The sequence below is a fragment of the Odocoileus virginianus genome, chromosome 20 (assembly GCF_023699985.2).
Source record: "Odocoileus virginianus isolate 20LAN1187 ecotype Illinois chromosome 20, Ovbor_1.2, whole genome shotgun sequence".
Classification (NCBI taxonomy): Eukaryota; Metazoa; Chordata; class Mammalia; order Artiodactyla; family Cervidae; genus Odocoileus; species Odocoileus virginianus.
In genome coordinates, this window is record NC_069693.1 from 50,183,514 (window position 1) to 50,203,207 (window position 19,694).

At 43.7% G+C, this 19,694-nt stretch overlaps 1 protein-coding gene across 9 annotated transcripts in view; it reads right to left on the reverse strand.

The window, feature by feature from the left end:
- CDH13 (cadherin 13) overlaps positions 1-19,694 on the reverse strand; it is a 980,082-nt gene that overhangs the window by 407,839 nt on the left and 552,549 nt on the right. Inside the window, exon 6 of one of the 9 annotated variants that reach the window (XR_011482282.1) lies at positions 1,170-1,281. The exons of the other annotated variants lie outside the window; for them this stretch is intronic. The gene's annotated coding sequence lies outside the window, so the exon portion shown is untranslated. The remainder of the gene's footprint in view (positions 1-1,169; positions 1,282-19,694) is intronic. 9 annotated transcript variants of the gene reach the window in all.

Here is a 19,694-nt window from a genome sequence, read left to right on the forward strand (position 1 = left end):
ATCATCAAGCTTGTGTAGTACATAAGGAAATTTACCATATGGTGAAATCAGGAGATTTCTCCAACATCATAGCTAGTGAATTAGAAAGCTGGACTCAAATTCAAAACTCATTCCAGATTCCATGTTCTTATAACATACCATATTCGCTTTATCAAATCCCCATTAAGGATTTTCTGGGGTGGTGTCATGCTACACCAACTATGGAATGAGACCCAGAGGGTTCAATGGACTCAGAAAGTGGTTCTTTGGGACAAGAATAAAAGGATAGATGAGCAAGATAATGTTAACAAAAATAAAGGGATTTTGCTCTCTCTCAGCGATCCAATGGAGTCACAAGACACACAGAGGCACAGAATGTTGTGAAGAAAAGCCAGCTATTTAAACTATATATGGGATGGTAGATTAACTAAAGGTAGCAACCTTGACTGATACCATTTAGTTGCAAGGATCTTCCTGGTGCCAATATGATTAGCTATTTTATAGTTGGGATCAGATGCATTTGGCAGCACTATGTAGCCAGAACCACGAAGGGCTCACATGTCCATTTTCTCTGCAGCCTTTCTGGACTGAGGTGACACCAGAATTCTTAGTGGCTAGGGATCCTTCAGCTGTGTTCCCACAGCACCTGGTATCCTTCTGCAACACTTTCCATACTGTTTTAGTAACTGGTCAGGAATTTCATTCTCTCACCAGACTGCATCTTTATATCTTCCATCCCCAGGTGTGAAAAATGACCTGGTGTAATTTTGATACTTAATATTTGAGACATAAAGGACAGTGTGTCTATTTAATATGCTTATAGAAATAACATGTTATCTAATATTTTAATGAAATTTCATAATGCAAATCTGTGGTGACAGTATTTGTCCTGCACAGTAGATATTCTCAGGAACCCTGAGAAGGGGGACTGTGACACGGGGGTGTGCTATCCCAGGAGTTCTCTGCAATGATGTGAATCATGCTAGGCTACACAACAACAGTTGAATTTCTAACACGCCTCAGGCTTTCAAAAATTGCTTTCTTAAAAAGAGATGCTAAAGAGTTCTGGACTCACTAACTGTTTCTCTGTTTAAAACATTAACAATAAAGGCATCTTTCCAGATAAAATGTATTGATTACTGAAAGCTAAAGCCAAGAAAGTTGGCTGGTCAGACTGGAATAACACAAACCTGAGATCCTCTTGACCCTCCAAACTTTCTGCTTTGGCCTTGTTCTTTCAGTTCAGCTGTGGCCAAGTTCACCTCCAACAATGAGGGAGAACCTAAGAATGTCAGACAGAACCTAAGAACAAATGGGACAGGTGAGTGGAACAGTTCTAGAACTCTGTTGTGTTCTCAGCCTTCATTTTCTGTGAACCTATGCCCAAGTGTCCACTGTTTACCCAAATGTAAATCGTGGAATAGAAATAATATTCCTTAGTCAATCACATTGTGTTCTTTTCAATTTTTGCTAACCTTTTAGTGTGGGAGGAACGCCTACACCTAGGAAAACTATTGAGACCAGGTTGCTACACACAGTGAAATCTGTATTTCATGTCTTGAATGATATATAGATATGTAACTATATCTATAAAGCTACATAGTTTATATAGATCTAGAATATAGTTTCCATATCTATAAGTATATATATATAGTTTATATATATAGTTTACATATATAAGTATAGATATAATTGATATATAATTAAACCCAATCTGGAATGTTTTTGTAATTGGTACCACACAAACGAATGCACAGAGAAAAAACTATCTAACAGATTGTGTGTCCTGACTATTAGTTTGTAAAAAATGTGGTAACTGTAGGAACAGCTGTGGTGCCTGCCCTGGCATTCTTGAGCCAACTGGCGGCAGCATTTCTGTGAGCAGAATCAAGATGTGCCAGACACGTCAGCCGCACACAGCTCAGGCATAGGCGGTTACCATCCAGCTGGTCTTGTTTGTGCTCCTGTGAATTTCTGAAATTCCTTTCTGCATATTGCAAAGATTACATATAACATGGATATGGATACAAACATATGTGTGTGCGTGCTGTGCCATGCTAAGTTGCTTCAGTTGTGTCTGACTCTTTGTGACCGTATGGACTGTAGCCTACCAGGCTCCTCTGTCCATGGGATTCTCCAGAGCAGTTTGCCGCGCCCTCCTCCAGGGGATCTTTCTATCCCAGGGGTTGAATCCTGTCTCCTGCATCATCGGCATTGTAGGTGGATTCTTTACCACTGAGCTTCTGGGGAAGCCCTTATGTATGTGTATGTATACATATATTAATTCATGTAAAGCACTGTATTTTTATTATTTTTATGTCAACTACTATTATCAGGGATTTGCTCTGGTCCTACCACCGAGTGACTATCCATGTGTGAGTGTGCATGTAATGCTCATGTGTGTATGTATGTGTGTATGCCTACCTATCTCTACCTACCTATTTTATTTGTACAATAGCTCTGGAAAGGAGATAGCATCATTATCAAATTTTTGGGGGGATGAGTCAACAAAGCTCTGAGAGTTGAAATAACTTGCTCAAGGTTACACAGCTGGGATGAACTGAGGTGGCATTAATGATCAGAGCTGCTGCCCACCAAAGTCTGGGCAATTAGCCATCACTTTGTAGGCTTCCTTTTCATGAACAGAGGTCGTGCCTTATTTACGATTGCATTTTTGATGCCTAACACCAATGCCTAGAATAGAAAGCAGATTGATGGTCTGTTGAACATTTGGGCAAACACATTAGTGAAGGAAGGAAGTTGAGGTGATATAAACATAGCAGGCACTTTTCACTACGTACTTGAAATCCTTCCTTTCTGGCAGAATAACTAGTTACAGCCCTGTGGCCACAGAAGGCATCCCCATCCAAACAAAGGGATAAATCATGACACTCTACTCTCCATGGTCACCCTACTTCCCTTGCTAGCAACTGGTGTAGTGTTGATATTTCACCTGATGTGGCCAATGAGACATGAGGGTAACATGCTGGGGATGGGGGCTCCTGGGGAAATGGAGATGGAAGAGATGCTAAGGGAGAGAAGTCTCTCCTCCCCTAAAGCTGATGTGCCTGACTGTGACGTGTGGCTGTGCAGCTGCCTTGCACACACGGAGGGAGCCAGCCCAAGGATGATGCAGCAGGCTAGAAAGCGGGAAGGAACCCGATCCTTAATGCTAGTGAGATGAACTAACCATCCTTGGAGCGTTTCTGCACTCCAAGCCTTTGTTTTACTAGATGAAATTTTTCTCACGGTTTACAATAGCAGGATTGAGGTTTTCCCTTTTTTTTTTTTTAAGATGAAGAAGGGCATTATATAAAGAGGTCAGTCCAACTAAGAGGATATAACACTTGTAAACATTTGTGTATCCAACATGGGACCACTTAAATATATACAGCAAATAGTAACAGAAATGAAGAAAAACACAGCAATACAATAACAGTAGGGGACTTAATACTCCACTTATATCAACGGATAGATCATGGGTTGGGGTCATTCGTTACTGGTTTCCAGCAGCTTTCTGTATCAACCAACAGTGTAGGCCCTTGCTACACTTTGGGGTTTCACCAGCTCCCCCTACACTCTCACTCCCAAGTCCTTTCTGCTGAGGAGGAAAGTGAGGTTGGAAATACTGGTAAATGAAGTTGCTGAGGTAGACTAGGAGATCTGGAGCAAGAGCAATCACAAGTGCTGGCAGCTGCCATCAGAGCATGACTTAGAGAAGGGATGTCGGCTGAAGGTTCAGCTGAGAGCTGGAGGTCCCTGTGAGTTACAACAGCAGGCTACAAGGAGACACCTCCATCTGTGACCAGGAACAGCCAGTGAAGGCTGAGAATCACTTAGAAGACTTGAGAAAGTGAACCTCATCGGCCACCATGAGTGAGGTGAAGGGCAGCCGTGGTTTTTGATGTCTGTGGTGCGGGGACCTTGGACACTCCTATGGGATCTACTGGCTTAATGCTTGCCAGATAATTTCCCCTTCCTTAAGCATCTTGGTTTGGACTCAGAGACCTGGCAAAGGGCCAAGATTGCCTTTCCATTTTTTAAAGGTGTTCCCAGGAGTTTTGAGAGGGGAGACTGTGCCAGCAGAAGCCAGTTTCTGGAACAGCACTGTCTGGGCACACACGGATGAGCACACAGATGTGCCTGTTATAAACAGACTAGCTGTCAGTAATGAATTTTAATAACATCTGATATTTTGGCCGAGCCACATGCTGAAGATCATATCAACCATCTAGTGGAGGGTGGCTAGGAAAGGGTCAAGATCTTTCATTTGAAGGATGGTCAAAGAATCTGCCCTGAAATATGTGGGGTCTGTCTTGTGGAATGCCTGGGAGATCTTTGCATGTCTCAAAAGGGAAGAACCAGGAGAAAAAGGATAGTTTTGTAAAGACAGATTTGAGCTCAATACAAGGCAGCCTGGCTTCCCAAGTGGCTCCTCCCATGCAGGAGGCACAGAAGACGCAGGTTCAATCTCTGGGTTGAACTGCAGGAGGAAATGACTACTCACTTCAGTATTCTTGCCTGGAAAATCCCACAGAAGAACCTGATAGGCTATATAGTCCATGGGGTCACAAAGAGTCAGACAAGACTGAGTACATATGCACAAGACAGTTACTTACAGCCTGATTTTCTGAAAATGAAAGGTTACTGTTACATTCTCATCGATCACTGGGAATGGTCCAAATGTTTGGGAAGAAACTGGACAATCACCTCAAGCATGAGAATATTGTATGCAAAAAGTAGAGAGAGTTGATTTCTGTAATTATTTCCTACCTGTAATTATTTCCGATATCATTGAATCCATAGGAATGAAAGCATTCCTTTAGGAGTCATGACACCTTCTCCTTTCTCATGTAATCACATTCAACTCATCCATCTTTTCCTTCCTTCCTTATTTATATCTATTTCTATAGTGTACTCATTTATTTAACAAAATGTTATTGAATACCAGGCACTATACCAAAATCCAAGAATATCAAGTGTAAAAGAATTCATCCTCATTTCCTATCAGTCACTTAAGTCACTCTTAGGACAAACAACATGCTAACAGTTTAAGTGGTTGGTTTGAAACATAATACCATCAGGCCTAATGAATTTAGACTAATTGGCAAAAACATCATCATTTGCTTGTCTAAGTAGGCAACACAAAAAAACGGAGAAAACAGAAAATACCAACCATCAAAAACTACCCCAAATAGTTCAGAAATATCTGCCAAAAAACCCAAAAAAGTTGATGTTCTTGTTTCAAGTTATCCCAAGTCTCTTTATTATAGCCCATCTCATGAATTTTTTAGGAAACTCTTTCACTTGAAAGTTACGAATTTTTTTGATATTCTTTATCATTTTTCTTTATACATTTTTTTTCCTGCTTCAAATTTCCTTTTTAACTCAGATAGTTCTTCCTGAGGTGAAGATGGGGCACTTCAGTGAGAACATTCCCCAGGGTCTTCAAGAAAACTCAGGTCTTTTAATGTGCAAAACATGTTCACACTTCTCAATGTCTCACAGCATAATTAGAAAAACACTGGGCTCCTCACCTGGACCATACAGCATTTGAAAGGAAGTGAAATTTTCTCTTTTTGAACAAAATGCCTGCCCAAGTCTACTCTTACTGACAAGCATTTCAGGGGAGACAGCGTGGAGAAAGTTTCCTCCAGTTCTATCTCCCCGCACCTCTGATTACAGCACAGCCATGCACACTTAATGTCCTCTTCCCCATGGATAAACCCAAGAGACGGAGCCCTTTAGCCACCGTGTGGTCTGGAGAAATTACACCAAGAGAAGGTCGCATGAGGCTAAACCTCATGCCCAGGTCTCCAGGGGCACCTGCTGTTACCCTGCTATGTTCAATTTATACAACTGGATATTAAAAGGGAAGAAGCCAGTTGTGTTTTCCACCTGGATGTTCCAGGAAACTCCATGGCTATTAATCACTCAGTAACTTCTCACTGGGCCAGCAAGAAGACAGCTGTACCAGGTAACCTCAGACATGGAGCCTTTCCACATGTTACTGTTAAATTAAAACCAGGTAGGCTGGAATGACTCCAGCATAGGACAGGACAAATCTGATTAGTGACTGTCACCTAACTTTCTGTCCTCCACAAAATGAAGAAAAGAGCAAAACACAACTGTCTTTCAGGTTCATTGCAGGTTTCTCAGCTCAGCACTCGTGACATTTTGGACCAGATAACTTCTTTGTTGTTGTGGGGGTGGGGGGGGGGTGGGGAGGGTGGGGTGGACTATCCTGTGTACATTGTAGAACATTTAGCAGCATCTCTGGCCCCTACCCAACAGATGGCAGTAAAGCTCCCAAACCAGGTGTGGCAACCAAAAATGTGTGGCAACCAAAAATATGCCCCGCAGTGGGCACTGTCTTTAGTGGGATTCTGGGTCAGGCAGATCCCATGCCATGCTGGGGAGGAGACAGAGAAGGAACAAACACTAATAAAAAATTTATTCTTTCCAAAACCCCAGGTACCCAGCCCCATTCATCCCTGTCCCTACACTTTCAGAAATATGTTCTTCCCTAAAACCTTGGATCAGTGTTTTTAAAACTGGATGTCACAACTCATTTTCAGATTATGAAGTCAATTCATAGGTCACAGCCAGCACTTCAGATAAGAGGAAAAAGTAGAGCAGAAACGGGAAGGCAAGCATCATCCGTAGTAAAGAGTGCGTGTTAATTTAAAACCTTGTCATATGTCTGTGGTATCCGTGTGTACATTTGTGTCTGTGTGTATTGAGAGTACTAGACTGTGATATAAAACATTTCTCTTTTTTTTTACTGCGGATTTCAATCAAAAAAGTTTAAAAGTCACCGTATTTGACTTTCACCAAGAGTTGTCCCATGAAAGAGCCATATAAGAATTGTTTCATTTCTCTATCTCTTAACTGCTAAAAAAAAACTACTCAAAAATTATGTTCACTGGGTTCCATGATGACCCATCACGGATTCTCCTCGGAATTCAGGCTCCTGAAGAAGTTTGTCTCTTCCTTTGGACGAGTCCTCTGGTTCCCGGCACAGGAAATGTGAGGGCTGAGTCAGCTGTTAGCAGGCCTGGAGCTCAGTTTCAAGCCAACGGGTGAGTTCCTTAGGATTCCAGGCTGAGACTTGAGCTCTTAGGTGCTGCCCTGTTCACATGAGTGATTCTAAAGTGCTTCTCCACCTGGACTACCTGTGTGTATGTTGCACATCCCTTAGAGGCATCCGTAACAAAAATCAATAAAGCAACCCAACATATAAAAACTAACCCACAGAACACCCTTGGCTGCCCAAACCAGGGCAGAAGGCATAGTAAAACTGGGCCATTTTGTTTTCCTCATGTATACAAGACTCTCCAATCAGCACCATCTAACCTTTACTGAAGACTCACTATGTGCTCAACACGGTGTCAAGTGCTCCAGAGAAAGAGTCTCCTATTTCATCAGGAGACGCAGCTAATAATGTGAATACTGAATCCTCTTATCTCCATTCCACAAATAAGAAAAGGAAGCTCAGAGAGGCTTTCCCGCCTTGTAAGATCTGCACCAACGCAACTCCCCTCCGCCTCGGGCAGGTACCCTTCTCCCTGTCCCACTGCAGCCGTCAGGAAGAGTGTACTTGTTCCTATTTCCGATGAGATGCTTGAGTCCATGGCTGGTGATTATAGTGATGTTATGACATAGCACACAAGCTTCCTTTGATCTTTTCCAGTTCCCTTTGTTTATGTATCAAATGGAACAGCACTCCCCCTCTTCAAAGGGAGCAAGAGAGGCAGTGATGTGGAAGGAGTCTCTCAGAAGTGGAACTTGACGGCGGGTGAAGGATCTAGTGCAACGAGAGGGTATGGGGACTGGTCACGTGCCTGTCAGTTATAGCACCGTGACGTGCTCTGTGCCATTAACTTTTCATTAACTCAATTAGAGCAGGATGTCTGACACCACAACGAGCACATATAAACACCCCTGTTGGTGTCATGTTAAATTAGTGTCTCTGAATGGCAGATTCCCTTCTCACTTTAATATGTTTGCGCCCTGGCTCTGTTCATTGTCCCTGGCACTGTGGGTTGGTCACATCTAAGATGTGCCAGTGGTTCCCATGCACCTCCAGAAAGCCACGCGGCAGGCAGACACCGCACCCGAGCTTTCACAGGGTGCCTTTCTCTCATCGTGATTAGCAGCAGACAGGATATTTTCAGCGTTAAGGCTTCACTGGCATATTCCTCTTCATGCAGCCACTAAAGCTGGCTAGGTATCTTTGAGTCTGATTTTTATTGGGTACATTAAGAAGGTTCATCTTAATAATCAGGAACCGGAACTATTAAAGCAGACCATTCTCAACAGGATGTTGCAATTTCAAATATGCTACTCCTTTTTTGGCTCCTTCAGCTGAAAATATTAGCAGTAGACTTTCTCTGTTAATAGTCAGATTTTGGCTAATGCCTCTGTAGAGCTATGCTATTCAGCTAAATCAATGCCTTTGGTCATCTTAACGAACATTATTGGTACAATTCATAGCTTACATCAAAAACAGCCCCCAAACAACCACCAATTTGTGCTTGGTTATAAAGGTGCTTGGTTTAATCTATCACCTCACACATTTCATCATGAGTATGCAATAATAAATCTTTAATACAATCAGTGTTGCTGGTGTTTGGCCTATCCACTGGGGCTCACCTTGCGAACAGATTCACAGAGGTACCTTCCCCTGACAGGTTTCCTTTTGCAAACTTCTCATGTCAAGGACCCAACATCAGAGAACTGGGGCTCATGGAGACAACAAATTGAACCTAAAATCTGAGGGGAATGGGGAAGGGAAGACTAATGTTCTTATTTATTAATTTTTTCAGTTCCACCACTTCATTGCTACCAACCCATCTCCCTCCACCCTCGTGCACACATGCTCAGTCATGTAACCCCATGGACTGCAGCCCGCCAGGCTCCTCTGTCCATGGACTTTCCAGGCAAGAATACTGGAGTGGGTTGCCATTTCCTTCTCCAAGGACTAATGTTCTTAAACCTTGGCTATTAGTATTGGCTTAAATGTTCCTTATATTAATTTTGTCATTTCAGTTTTAGTAAAGAAAATAGAGATGGATTCTGCCTAAGCTGCAGCTGTACTGGGTTGCTTTGAATTGATCACTTTCCCTCCTTTAGCCTTTGCACATGCTGTCCCTTTGTCCATGATGTAGCCCTTCCTGGTGTGGCTCACTCTAGCTCACCATCAGGCAAGAAGGACTGAACATCTCTTCTTCAGAGAAGCCTTCTTCCATCCCCAGACTTGGTTAAGGCCTCCATTCTGTGTTCCGATGATGCCCTATAATTCTCCTTCAGAAACCTCATCACTTACTGTTTCTTTTCCAATGTCTGCTTCCTTACCAGATAATAAACTTCAAGGGGAATCCTTTTGCCTACTGTTCCCCATAACACAGGACATACAGGCCCTGAGAGAAATATAACAGGTCAGCAATAAATATTTGTAGGAGAGAGGGGAAGTTAGGGAGTGTGAAATACATCAGAGTCCATCACAGCTCCCCAAGGGCAAGGCCAGGCTGCAGACCCCTGAGGGGCTGAGGAAGGACTGGGGACTGCTTGTGGGCAGGGACCATAATCTCTTCATTGCAGGTGCCTAGGATATTTTACAACTGAGCGACTTCACTTTCACTTTTCACTTTCATGCATTGGAGAAGGAAATGGCAACCCACTCCAGTATTCTTGCCTGGAGAATCTCAGAGACAGCAGAGCCTAGTGGGCTGCTGTCTATGGGGTTGCACAGAGTCGGACACGACTGACATGACTTAGCAGCAGCAGCGGCAGGATAGTCTTAATGCTTTGAAAGATTATCTTGAATCTTCTGTGGCCTGGAAGGGTTCTGGGTGGGTGGCAATATTTAAAATGAAAGCACCATTGGTCTCTGATCATCTTGGAGCAGCAACTTTTCAAAAATATGTAAAGTTTTTAAAAATTTCAGTTATATTGAGCCAATTGACATACACCTGGTTAGTCCTTAACAGCCCTTTAAGGCTGGGTCAAGGTTAACTTCTTCCAGGTTTGATCATCATCAGACTGTGAACTTCTTCCTGACACCTACTAAGTGCTTAGTATATAGTTGCTTTCACCATAAAGTGTTTTACCAGCATTGTCACCTGTCATCCTCAGAAAAACCTTATGAATTAGAAACTGACATTCTCATTTCACAGATAAAGAGACAGAAAAGCTACAAAGCTTGCTCAGTCTGGCAGAGGCAGAGTTGGGCTTTGAAACTAGTCCTGTCCATACCACAGCACCATTCTCTGACAAATATTACAAATATCACAACCACAGTTGTCCCAGATTGCTGAATCCATCCTGCTATTGGGGCAGGGAAGCAACGAGTCTAAATGCCAAGAAGGGGACTCTCAGGGGTTAAGTGAGGCTTGGACATCTGGGCCAGCACAGCCCTGGCAGGAGCCAAGCGGGGGCAGGATGCACGTGCCAGTCTTTGCTGGGCATGATGGCAGGGACACTGTCATGGGGAGTCAGTGCCAAGTCCCCAAATATGCTCATGAAGATATTTTCCAACGTGTAAGAGGCTGAATTGTCTTTATCCGCAGGAAAGCCATTTTCTACAAGCAACCCTAATTTTCTAATGTGACTCAAAATAGGCACCGTGCAACTGGCCCTGGTTTAGAGCTGGGGAATTTGGGGGAGGTCTGGCCTTTGGAGGTGCATCTTCACTTCTCTTTTTTAATTGCAAAGCCCACTGTCACAGTCACGCAGCCCATGCTCAGCAAGTCTTAATGTGCTCCAACTTGGCACAGTTTCAACAACTTAATGCTCAATCTTTCTGATAGTCAATTTCCTCTATAGTCAGTATTTTTTATTAAAAATAATAGCAAGAGCTTTTGTGCATGCCCGCTGCTTCATGAGCCATCTGTCACAGACACCTTGGGCAAGAAGCTACAATGGCACAGGGAACACTTTGATCAGCTGCAAAAACACAGGAAAGAGCTGGCCTCCTGCTTTCGGACAGAAGCATTTCAGCATCTCACCCAGCATTTTCCCTACTAGAGACATTTTACAAGGAATTTAATTGATCCTATTAGACTCGGCATAGGAATCAGTTCTCTTTAAAGTTATAGTAAGCCAATAAGAGAAGCTGGCCAGTCACTTTTATTGTGGGTCTCAAATTGGAAGAAGCATCAAAAAGCTAAGCAAAAACCTTGAGAATTACTGAACAGACTTAAGGCTTGGGTTTTTTTTTTTTAAGATTATTTATACCTCATGTGGCCCCACACTGGATTTGAGGTAGCTTGCAAAACTAAGCACAATAATGCGGAATTACAAATAGAAGAAAAGAAAAGTCAGCGAAAAAAGGAGGGAAAGATGGATACAGTAGGCCGTCTGCAGATGTAATTATTATTATTGAACCACAGATTTGATACCGTGTGTCTAGTTAGCCAAAGTGGAAAGGAGAAATAATAAATGACTGATGGTGACAGAGAACACAAGTCACTTCTATCAAAGGGACTCCTGAGTCTCAGGTCAGGAGTCTTCCGAGAGGGTCCTGGACCACAGACCCTCAATTCCATTTCAAGTAATGACCAGGTGGCATGCTACAGCCATGAGCTGTAGCTGTGGTTGCATCCGCAGATGGGGGGTGGTTAGCCTCAAAGCAGTGACATAACTTGCACCAGGTCACATAACTAACAACCCTACACTCAGAGCTGACCTCTCCCACCTCCATCTTCAAGTCAGGGAAACATTGAGGTGTCCCCTCCTTGTCTTAGGAATCTGATCAGATCTGGGACATTCTCCCTCTTGGCCTCAGTGGGCTCCATCTACAGATAGCTTCTGAGCAGAATGTTATTGCCACAGAGGTTTGAGTGTGTATGTGTGTGTGCTCAGTCCTATCTGACTCTTTGTGATCCCATGGACTGTAGCCTGCCAGGCTCCTCTCTCCATGGGATTCTCTAGACAAGAATACTGGAGTGGTTGCCATTTCCTCCTCCAGGGGGTCTTCCCAACTCAGGGATCAAACCCATTTCTCCTGGGTCTCCTGAACTGGCAGGCAGGATCTTTACCACTTGAACCACCTGGGAAGCCACAGAGGTTTGGGAGAGTTCAGTTTCATTGCATCTACATGTACTCTGTGTGTGTGTGAGTGTGTGTGTGTGTGTATCCATGTGTATGTTAGAGAGTAGAGGGCCCCTGGTCCTTAAATATGCAGATCTATGAACAGATGTACCTGCATGTGTGCACAGGCAGTGGTGCATGCACACAGAAATGGCAATTCTGGGTGGAAACAATAATATTAATGGTGTAGCCGACACTCAGAGCACTGAGTATGGCCAGGCTCTGAGCTGCGTATTGTGGGATGGTGAAGAGAACCCCTGTACCTAAGATGCCCGCAGCACTCCCCTCTCATCCATCATGAGCAAAAACGCCTCCAGGTGTTGCCAACTTCCCCCTGGGGGGAATTACCCTCATCCCAGGGTGAGTCTAAGTCCATGTGCTCTGCTTCCCGCGTGGCTGAGGTGCCAACATCCACACTCAGCTATGTCACACAACTGCTTGTCACACCTGACTTGGCTCGGCCTAAGTCCCAAAGAGTCCCCAGAACCAGCAAGGTTCTTAAGAACAGGTGTACTCCTAAAATGTTTTCCATAAACACAACTTTTTAATGGCTTCAAGATGATCATCCTTGCTTAATAAAATCTTACTTCCCTATTTGCATTCATTAGAAAGTTATGGCCATGATTATATTAACCATAACATCCTAATAAATACTTGCCTAAAGATACAGCAAACGCATCAAGAGAAATTAAAACTTTCTCTTCAAATTTTAAAAATGCCACTCATATCCTACAACAAATCTACTAGGGGTGGGGAGGCAAAGAAGTAGAAAGATGTAGAGGAGGGGACTGTAAAACCTGGGATAACGTCGGGACTTAACCTCCCCTCCTACTCATGGATCAATCCACACAGGCACACCCAACCTTAGAGGGTCTTCCTGGGAATTAGAAAGAGGTGTGCCCACTGGTCTGCAGGTCAAATGCAGATAAAGCTCAGTTTGGCCAAGTCAGGTGCCTTTCTTTGTGTGTCTCTCCCTCCAGGCAAGCTCAGCTCTGGTGTCCTAGCCAGTCGGTGTCACAGAGTGCTGAGACCTACTACAGACAAAGCCTCCTCCTTGGATGAAACCAAGCCTCCAGCAGTGGTCACCAAGGTGGGTAGACAGGGTCTCTATCTTTCAGACCATCCATCTAGATCTTAGAGGCCTGGCCTTTCCGCTAAGACTCCAGAGACAGTTGACTTGCCTCCTAATATTTCTCCAGATTTATAGTTACGGGAAGCCTACCTTAGATCAGAAGCATTACATCTCAAAGGCAGTGATAACTCACAGTTACTATCACTCTAACGCCCCATGGGCACAGCCATCTAGCTGAAGGGTTTGCTACTAGTGCTCTCGTCTCTACTGCAAAGAAAGAACTACTTGGTTGGTCAATAACAGTGCTGTGTTTGGAGGCTGTTAGCTAAGCATTTACTATATTCTTAGACTCTGTTTGAACTTCCCTGGTGGCTCAGATGGTAGAGTGTCTGCCTACAATGTGGGAGACCCAGGTTTGATTCCTGGATTGGGAAGATCCTCTGGAGAAGGCAATGACACCCCACTTCAGTACTCTTGCCTGGAAAACCCCATGGATGGAGGAGCGTGGTAGGCTACAGTCCATGGGGTCGCAAAGAGTCAGACGTCAGACACGACTGAGCAACTTCACTTCACTTCACTTACTTTAGACTCTGTTTAAGATGAGAAGGAAAGAAGCTCATGGGTGGTTTTTTTGGGAAAAGTTTTGAGACACAGAAAAGTGAATGGGGTATGTTAATGTCTCAGCACCAGGGTGAAAAGAGTTTCGGATTGTCTTGACCTACCACTGGCTATGATTCCTTAGTCTTATTTTCATCTTAAGCTGTAAACCTTGTGAATCCGTTTTTAACGCATAATACGGCATTATTTGATGCCATATTATACCTGCCTGTGACGGCACTTACTGCTGGTCACTTGGTGCTGGGGGTCCAGGTCCCCCATAAGCTCCCGAGGACTTAGGAGAGGCTGGGACTGCACAAATGCACACCTACTCCTGAAGGACACAGTCTCAGGTTAGGACTTTCATTTCTCTTCTCTCTCCTCCTCACCTGCACACAAACACACACACTGCTCTCTCCCTTCCTGACTTTCCAGTCCCCTCCTCGCAGCTTTCCCTCCCCTTGTCCCTGCGGATGGTAGCAAATCTGGGGCTGCGAGTGGAACAAAGCCAGTGGGTCCTCACAGGGCTCAATCCCTCCCCCAGTCTTGTGAGCACCTCTTGATTAGGAGGGTCCCATGGAAATGAGAAAACATCTGCCTTCCCCTCCAGATTCATCCAGATTCTCCCCCCTCCTCAGCAGCCTGGTGTCCCCTGCACTTATTACACAGAGCTGTGGAGACAGAGCAGAACGAAGGACCCTAATCCATGGGTGACATTTAAAGAGCAGCAGCTCTCTTTGAGAAACATCTGTCCTTTGGAAGTCTCTTTTATTATTTGCCGTGACTCACTAGCTCATATTTAAGGGGTGCATTTAGGCTCGATTTCTGGATTTCACATTGAAGCACTGTTTGGTTTGCCCATTGAAAGGATTCAGAATTTAAACAATAAGGCAAGTATTTAAGGTTGAACTCATGCAGGGTGGTGGTGAGGAGTGATATGCAAATCTGAATGATGTACATGTGTAACAAATGTTTTACAGGTAGTATGCTACAGGGGTCATTTTTTTTTTTTTTAATAAAAATGATTATAGCCTGGATTCCATTGTCAAAATGTCCAGACTGAAGCTGAAAAGTGGGGGGGGGGGGGGGGGTCACTAGCTTCTGACACAGAGCAGGGTATGTGCCACACCAAAGCACATGCAAAGCTGAGCCCTCATCAAATCATTTAACATTTCCAGCTCTTTACAACTCAGCCACAGAGATCCTCATATGGACACTTATTCTCCCCAAGTGCCCAAGTAAATCATACCTGGTACAGAACACACTGCCACAGGTTCTGTCCCCAACTCCCATCTTCCAGTGGACTTAAATGACCTGCCAGATCCTATCTCTCTTATCCATAAAATTAAATCTGTGAATTGGTTCTTCTCTCCTTCTTGGGATGACATAGATCAAATGATCGCTAATCCTAAATCCACAGGATCCCTTTGTTTAGAGCTGAAGACTCAGCACAAATATTCCTACACTCATTTTCACCTTCCCCACCCCCCTAATCAAATCAGACGTCCTTCCTGGTTCATCCCGTCATCACCCAGAATGTTGTAGCCATCCATCAACCCCGTAGATACTGATGTGCACAGGCACCGAGGCAGCGAGATGCAGTGAGGCCATGATGAGAAGCTCAGCATGGCAGAGCAGAAGTGGTATCCAGAAGGAAAGCTGATGAGGGAGACAGATGGCAAAGGGTGTGTGTCCCACGGGAACTCATCCTGCAGTCAGCAGAGCAGCACTGATGGTTCAAGCAAGGGAGTGGCCAGACCCAGCGCTGAGCCTCTGGTGGCAGCACTGGGGAGGAGCAGAGACAGTGCCTCAAAGCCAAAGGGGAGAATCGCGCCTGATCAGATGAAAGGGAAAGTTAGAACTGAGAGAGTAATGCTATGGATGGACCGAGGAGGAACTCTTTCACAGATCAAACCGAAAGGAATTAGTGATCACTTCTAAAAGTGTACATTGCAGAAAAAAGCAGAAACGAGTGGCGATGGATGAAGCATACAGATGAAGAAGCAGGCCACCCCAGACCAGGAGTGGAACTGACAGGTTCCAGGGCATCTCAGAGGGAAGTCACAAGGAAACAGACAACATGAGGTCCTGATGCAGGTGAGATTAGGAACCTGATATCTGCAAGTGCCAATGGAAGCAGAAGTCAAGGAAGAACATAATCGTACACCACTTGGACAAGAGACAAAGCCTATTTACTTTTTCAAGATTTCACACACAAATTTCCTGAAGATCTCTATTGGAAATGTTAGTGGAAATTGGGTTCCTGTCTTATCAATAATTCTCAAAGTTAATGCATCTGGAGACTGATTAGCTTCTAGTCCCAATATTTAACTGAATAAAAGCCTATTCTAAAATCTTTATAGTAACAATAAATAAAAACTTACTAGTGAGAAAAGAAACAAGAATTAGATTAGGTTTTCAACATGCTGAAAAATGTTTAAATTATATTTCAGAGTTCAGGATCTAACCCTGGTTAAAGTCCTTCAGATGCACAAACAATTCTGAATTTCTTTTTTTTTTTTTTGGCTGTGCTGGATTCTTCTCTGCTACTTGGGCTTTTCTTCTCTAGCTGTGGTGAGTAGGGGCTTCTCTCGAGTGGCAGTGCACACGCTTCTCATTGCCGTGGCTTTTCCTGTTGTAGAGTATGGGCTCTAGACCATTCAGGCTTCACTATCTGTGGCTCATGGGTTCGCTAGCTGCAGTTCCCGGGGGCTCGAGGGTACAGGTTCAATAGTTGTGGCACACAGGCTGGGTTTCTCCATGACATGTGGGATCCTCTCAGACCAGGGATCAAACACATGCACTGGCAGGTAGATTCTTTACCACTGAGCCACTGTGGAAGCCCAAACAATTTTAATTCCAAATAGAACAAGCTAATTATTTAGTTAACAGATGACCCCTTGATTAGTTTACAGATGACCCCTTGATTAGTTTGTAAAGACCACAACTAAGAATTCTGAATCTAAATAGATTTCTTAGATTTTATAGCCCAAGGAGGCTAGCTCAGTTTTAGCACTCTTCTCTCTTGGTACCTCTGACCACCATCTGAGAAGTTACTTAAAAATTACCTGTCAGTGCTGAAAAGTAAAGTAAAAGATAAATCATACATTTTAAAATTACCTTTTTTTTTTTTTGGCTGTATTCGACTTCATTGAGACCAATGTCATCTTTCCACCAAAACTTCTTGAGGTCATTTCCTACAAAGCAGAGGTCTTTAAAGATGCTCTGCTGAGAGATGATAGGAGTGACCCCTAGTCAAGTAAATCTGGACCACTGAAATCCAGATGTAAAGAAATCAGCTTAACTGTGGTCAACTTGCTTTGGACATGTATGTACGTATCCTTCTATCTATGGCACAGTGTGCAGTAAAGAGGTAACCCAACAGAGACTGCTGTCCCTAGAAAGGCCTGCTTCCAAGGTCAGCCCTTGGTTGGCATCTGGGAACTTGGATTTTGGGAGAGTCTCTACTGTTTCCTAACTGATGATGGTAGTTAACTGTGTACAGCCTGTGTGCACAGAAATATCTGGTTTATGCTGAACATCCTTCTTTCTGGAAGTCCGGAGTTTTGCTTCATACCAGACAGAATGCCTATGTGACCTTAGGAACTGAGTCTCTGACGAGCTTTCCTGGTGGACACTTCACACATGTTGTCATAAGTCATTGTGGGAGAGCTGAGCATGTCCTGTGTGACTCCATTAGGAAAGGAAGCTTGGAGCCTGGGCCTGGTTTCCTTCCCACTCCACACTGAGCACATTTTTCCTGTGCTAATTTTGCTTGGAATCCTTTCACTGTGGTAAATCTTAGCCTTAAGTATGACTACATGCTGAGTCTGTGAGTTCTTCTAGGGAATTACCAAAAGCAAGGGTGGTCCTGGGATGCCTGATGCACACAGCGTTCTGAGGAAGACATTTAGGAAACAATTGCTTAATAATATAGGTTAATTAAGAGAATATATGGAAAATGGAAGATGAGATGGGCTCTGTAAACAGTAGTCCTTAATACTGCTACTCTAACATTCTTAATATAATTGTGAGAACACAGACACCCTCTCTGCTGCACCCTTGAGTATTAGCCACATACTCAATACTCACATACTCACATACTCACATACACATTAGCTACATACTGTCCCCCACACAACAACTGCTTACTAGATGTTTGTTGAATGAATTACTGGGCCTCTGTTTACAAAGTGCTGTGCCAACACAGAGAAGCCCATTTACAGCATGCTGTCTTAGCTCTTTTGGAGCTCACAAATCTAAAAAAAAAATCACTATCAGTAAAGACAGAGGTACAGACGAAGATACAGATAGAAAACTCAGCAATAAAAACTAATGGATGTAGAAAAAGAGTGGTCAATATGCTTTTACAAAGTAGAAAGTTTGACACTTCCCTATGTTTTTAATTTCAGAAGAAGACATGAGCAGACTTTGGATTCTCCATTTCTACAGATGTGAATCAGGTGGTCCCATGAAAGCTTTTTTCTATAAAGCTGGTAAACCCACATGGGAGGAAGCTTTGTAGTTAATGAAGAACATGCTTAAAATGGTGATGCTACACTTCCAAAAGTCAATGTCTAAGCCAGTTGGATAAAATGTTTGTTTGCTAGTTTCCTTATTTCAAATGACTTTCACTGAGGCCCAGATCATATAAGAGAACTGAATTTAAGTTTGATGCCTCATATTGACCTTCATGTCAATGACTCTGGTTCTCTTTCCTGTTGATCTGGAGGCAGCCTCAAAATCTACATCAACAGATGTCTCTGTCATGGACCGAATTGTGTCTCTTTGATTTACACGTTGATGTCTGAACCCCCGATATGAATTTATTTGGAGACTTAGATAGGGACTTTAAAGGAAGTAGTTAAGGTGAAATGAAGTCATAAAGTGGTGGGCTCTAATCCAGTCCAGCTGGTCCTTATAAGGACAGGGAGAGATATCCTAACTGCATGAATTAGAGAAGAGGATGTCTGAACACACAGAGAAGACAACTCTCTGCAAGACAAGGAGAGAGGCCTCAGCAGGCAGACTCCAAGCTGCCAATTCTTCAGCCTTGGATTCTGGCTTCCAGAACTCTGGTACTAAGTCCCCAGTCTGTGGTATTTTGTTACCGACAGCTCGAGCTGACTAATCCCCAAGAAGGCAATCTCCTAACACAGGGACTTTCTGGGAGTTCTCCCAAGTGTTGCTGCTATCCCTAGGGCAGAGCCTTCTGCCTATTCCATGGGGATCCTCTGGTGCTGCCCTAAGTCCCTGAAACCACAGGGTCTAGTGACTGTGGTTATAGGCTTGCTCTGCCTAGGCCTACTCACCACCCTATAAGCCCAGTCCCTCCTGACTGGGCCATTTACCTGCTCCAAGCACATTTGATTTAGAAAAACTTGGTTTGGATTTACACTGGTTGTAACTCAGAAAATTTTGGAAAAACTCCTTTAGCACTCGAAGATGACCAACCTATTTTTCTAGTGGCATCTGCATATGGCATGAGATTACTCTGGCCCCCTGTTCTTTTCAGACATCCCCAACTCAGTAGATAATAACCTGGCCTCCCTTTTGGCTCAAGACAAAAGTCTCCTAATCACAGTAATACTTCTTTCTTTTACATTCTACTTTTAATTCAGCAATGAATTCTGTTGTCTCTTTCTTCAAGAGGCCATATCCAACTCCTTATTACCTCCTCCTGGCCCACCGTAATCCAAGCTCCACCCTCTTTCACCTGGATCACTGCTGTAACCTACTGCATAGGTCTGTTTCTTCTACAGCCTATTACTGTGGCCCTGTCAGGATTCCTGGAGAAAGGTATGTTAGATTGCATCCTGCCTCTGCTCAAAACCTCCAGTGCTTCCCATCTTACCCAGAAACTAGAGTCTGTGCATGATCTACCCCCTCCCATATCTTCCTCAAACATAAAAAGCTCACTTCCATCCCAGGGCCTTTGCACTTGTTATCATGA